This window comes from Pimephales promelas, chromosome 19 (assembly GCF_988280905.1).
Source record: "Pimephales promelas chromosome 19, fPimPro1.hap1.1, whole genome shotgun sequence".
In the NCBI taxonomy this organism is placed as follows: domain Eukaryota; kingdom Metazoa; phylum Chordata; class Actinopteri; order Cypriniformes; family Leuciscidae; genus Pimephales; species Pimephales promelas.
In genome coordinates, this window is record NC_142787.1 from 15,091,188 (window position 1) to 15,096,312 (window position 5,125).

Here is a 5,125-nt window from a genome sequence, read left to right on the forward strand (position 1 = left end):
CTCTCTCTCTCTCTCTCTCTCTCTCTCTCTCTCTCACACACACACACACACACACACACATACACACACACAGAGCGCAGGATGAAGCGAGTGTGATGGTATGAGAATGTGTGTGTGTGTGTGTGTGTGTGTCAAAGAGAGGAAAGGTCTGTATAATTGCTCTCACATTCAATGTGATCATGTTATCATAACATAAAGGTGTTATCTCTCCACCTTTTTTGTTTATATAAGTATGGAAAATGTTCTGAACATTTAGAATGATAAATCGAATGGTATAATACATCTAAGGTGGTTTAAGTGCATAATTGTATAATTGCAGTATGACTAGCCTAGTAGCTACAGAAAAAGGTAAATATTACTTGTTAACAGGCTTTTTGTACATCATTTTCAAATAAGCCGTAATTTTGTCAAATTATGCAAAAGGTTTGACTATTATTTAACTTTTAATATTATTTATATTCATAACATGCTAGCTATAAATGAGCAAGGCAAAGAAGTCAGCAATTATATTCTGAAAATGTTTAAATGTTTCATTTCCACTAAATCCATAATATGAAATGTGGTGATTTAAGAGAGTTTATATTCTGAAAGTCCACCATGACAAAAGTAGACATGTTCTAAAAAATAAAACCTGTATATAATGCATGAAAATGCCACAAGCGCTGAGTTGATTTGTGTGTATCGTTCTGTTCACTGGTCTCATTCCAGCTCTCTGCTGGACGCTTCTGGAGCCGCTCTGAGCCAGAAACCCTCCAGCCTGACATCCCAGAATAACCCTGGGGGAGACTCTGGAACGCATGTTAAAACACTGGAACACTGAAACGGCCATAAGATACACCACAAGAAATGATGAATCCTTATCAAATAAAAATTATCATGACTATAATTACAAAATGTATAATTTTGTTTGTGTATTGTTTGTTTTATTCGCTCTTTGTATATTTTGTGATAACATGCAGTATTTTAAAAGTCCAATCTGTGTTAAACACTTATTTTTTAAATCAACAACTTTTGAATTCTGGTGTAACTATGTAAAAAAAATAATTAAATATTAATTAATATCAAAGCCTAACATATCCAAACTTCCCACTGAGTATTCTCGTTATATAACCTGTATAGTGCAAAAAATACTGCACAAAAATATATTATATCAAGGAATTTCAGAAATAAAAACAGAATTCAGCATAAACCTCATTTATGTTAATTGGTCAAACTGGAGCTCTAGATATTTCGCTTCCTGCAGCTCTCCAGGTATCACACACACACACACACACACACACACACACACACACACACACACACACACACACACACACACACACACTTTTAACTGGGTCAGCTTGTGATGTCTGCTGGGAGAGTTAAACGAATCTGCTGTTGTTTTCTTTTCACTTTAAAGTGAAAATGTGGCGAAATGACTGTGTGTGTGTGTGTGTGTGTGTTTCAGGTATTCCCTACATTATACATATCCTTGAGGGAACATTAAACTTTTTTTAGATAAACTGCAGGGGGCTTTAAATGTACTGTAAAAGAAAGAATTTTACTTGATGGGTATAATAAGAAATGTATATTTCCAGACTGCAAAGATTTCTTTCCAGATTTAAGTATTGTACCGGATCTTATTTCATTTAATGATATTAATCCCTGGTTAAAACAGGAAATTGATGTGCAAATTGATTTTTGGAAGCAAAAGGAAAGCATTGTACTGTACAGAAGTATTGTGAAAGTGATGAATATAAAATGGTTAAAGAATAGAAGTGATACTATATGGAGAGACACTTTAGAGATGACTGAAACAACAAAACCAGTGTGGAGGATTCTGTACAAACCTCCCTTGCCTAAAAGAGTTGGTGATCATCAGTGGAGGATACTCCATGGGGCTCTAGTTAATTCTTTTGTGGCAATGTTGAACCCAAATGTAAGTGAGAATTGTCCTTTTTGCAATGAAAGTGATACTGTGTTTCATTTTTTTATGTTTTGTAACAGACTTTCTTTTTTGTTTAGCCTTCTAGAGCTTCTTTTTGAATCTTTTGAGGTATGTTTTACAAAGCAGAATTTTATTCTTGGTTGTATTTACACTATTAACAAAATACAAATGCCAACTCCTTAATTTTATTGTTGGTATTGCAAAATTAGCCATTTATATAACTAGGAGAAATCAAATTGAACAGAAAGGAGAAAAATAACTTATATCAGCTTTTTTTAAAAATGATAAAATCACGACTTGTAATCGAGTTGAATTTTTATAAACTAATGAGTACAATATTTTTGAAATTGAGTGGTGCAGTGATATGTGCAGTGATGTGCTGTTTTCATTAGTTGATAATGAACTGATTATTTTAGAAGTGTTGATAGGAGTTCCCTATCGAGGGAACTCAACACTGCGTCGATAAAATCGACTCTTTGGGGACGCTCCCTAAGCGTGCGCCTCTGAAGTATGAATGAAACTAATCCAATCCTGATTGGTGTTGCGTCGTGACGTAACATGTGACGGCATACCCGGAAGTATAAAAGTGACGCTGTCACAACACACACTAGCTTTCGCTCTTCAGCAAGCGCTTTATGTTGAAACTGTCTGTCTTATTTGGTGTTGTTTGTCTTATTATTGAAAGAAAGTATGGCCAGTGAACAATTCAAGAGGTGTGTGCATCCCTGTCCTCGTTACATCACGGGTGGGGACGCACACTCTCTCTGTGTGTATTGTTTGGGAGTGCAGCACGCACGGGCAGCTCTCGAGGGGGCTGCTTGTGAAATGTGTGAGGCTTTGCCTATTAGAGTGCTGCGCTCCCGGCTGGCGTGCTTTGACGAGCACGGTCAGGCTCGCGTTCCCCAGGGTTCCGGTCCCGCATATGTCGAGGAAGCGATGCGGCGACTGAGATCCTGGGGTTCGCAGCGGGATCTGGCGGAGGAGAGTGAGAATGCTGAGGCATTTTCTCGCTCGCCATCGGCTGATCCCGCAGCCTCTGAGAGTGGTGTGGGAGCCCGCGCTGCGGTTTCTCCTACCCGCGATCAGGTCCCGGTGCTTGAGCTGTCTACTTCTGAGGAAGGGGACGTGCTCAGCATCGATGCGGACGACCGTGATCTCAGCACGCCATCACGCGGCCTGGGTTATGAGGAGCTGGTGGAGGTTGTGACACGCGCTGTGGCCAGACTAAACATCAGCTGGCCACAACATGAGCAGGAAACGCAAGTCACCAGTAAAATGGACGAGCGTTACCTGCAGCGCAGGTCACAGCCTCACCGCCGGGGTCTGCCGTTTTTCCCTGGTCTCCATAAAGAGATCTCGAGAACGTGGGAAAGACCGCATTCGTCCCGTATTTCGAGTCCCAATGTAATAGATTACAGCAATGTTATGGGGGCTCGAGATATGGGATATGGGAAGATGCCGAAGGTGGAGGAGGCTTTAGCGAGCTATCTCTCTCCCGAATCGGCGTCTTCCCTAAAGACCCCGGTGTTGCCTAGTAAGCCCTGCAGAGAGACATCTGCATTGGTGGGCAGGGCTTACATGGCGGCGGGTCGGGCTGGTTCGTGTCTGCACTCAATGGCGATTTTGCAGGCATACCAGGCCGACCTCCTGAAAGATTTGGATGAGGGGGAGGGGCCTACTCCTGAAGATGTCGCGGAGTTGAGGAAGGCCGCAGATTTGTCTCTCCGGGCCACTAGGGAAGCGGCCAGCGCTATTGGCCGCTCTATGGCGGCCATGGTGGCCACGGAGAGGCATCTGTGGCTGAACTTATCCGGTATTAAAGAAAAGGATAGGTCCTTCCTGCTGGATGCGCCGCTTTCGGCTTCTGGCCTGTTCGGCGACGCCGTTAATTCGGTTGTCGACAGGTTTCAGGAGTCGAGAAAACAATCTGCGGCGTTCCAGCAGTACCTCCCCCGGAAAGCGAAGGCCAAATCTAGTAGGGGGGGGCAAAGCAAGCAGCCCCAGCCATCAGCCAGCTCCTCCCACAGGGCAGAGCAGAAGGAGAGCGTTTCCTCTAGAGCCCCCCCTCCTGGGTCTTGGCAACAGAGGAAACGCTCCCAAAAACCGAAGTCCTCCAGCCAGAGGGGCGACCTGAGGGACGTCATTCAAGCTAAGAGGACTTCGGAAAAGAGGTCCTAGCCAAGGCAGGACTTCAGAGGGCTGCCCCCTCCGCAGTGAGACAACCGAGGTTGTTCTCACAACGGGGCCCTCTAGGAAAAGATGCAGGTCCGCCGTTAACAGCGCTTCGGGCCGCATCAATTTCCAGCGAAAAGACACCAGAGGCCAGCCTCGAGAGGCTGGTACCCTTAGCAGATTTTGTAGAGGGATGGTATCATCTTCCCAACATATCTCCATGGGCCCTGCAGATAATACGAGTTGGGTACAGACTGCAGTTCGCGCACCGCCCCCCCAAGTTCTCTGGGGTGGTGCTCACTGCGGTGGTCCCAGAGCAGGCTCAGGTGCTGGAACAAGAAGTACAGACTCTGCTGTCGAAAGGAGCCATAGAACGTGTTCTTCCGGTAGACAGGGAGTCCGGGTTTTACAGCCGGTACTTTATAGTTCCAAAGAAGGATGGGGGGTTAAGGCCAATTTTGGATCTCAGGGTGTTGAACCGGTCTCTGAGAAAGTTCAAATTCAGAATGTTGACCATTCCAACAATCGTGAGTCAAATCAGATCCGAGGACTGGTTTGTCACGATAGATCTGAAAGACGCCTATTTTCACATCTCCATCCTTCCTTGTCACAGGAGGTACCTGAGGTTCGCTTTCGGGGGCGAAGCATACCAATATCGGGTTCTTCCGTTCGGCCTAGCACTCTCTCCCCGCACATTTACCAAGTGTATGGACGTGGCCCTTGCTCCACTGAGACTTCAGGGGATTCGCGTATTGAATTATCTCGACGACTGGCTTATTTTGGCCCAGTCTCGGGAGATGGCAGTTCGGCATCGAGATGTCGTTCTTGGCCATATTCAAAAATTGGGGTTAAGACTCAATTTGAAGAAGAGTGTGCTAGAACCGTCCCAGGGCACGACCTTTTTGGGAGTCGTGTGGAACTCGATTACAATGCAGGCACGTATGTCTCCCGCACGTATCGAGTCAATTCTGGCGATGGTGTCCAGGGTGAGGCTAGGTCAGGCCGTCACTGTGAAACACTTTCAAA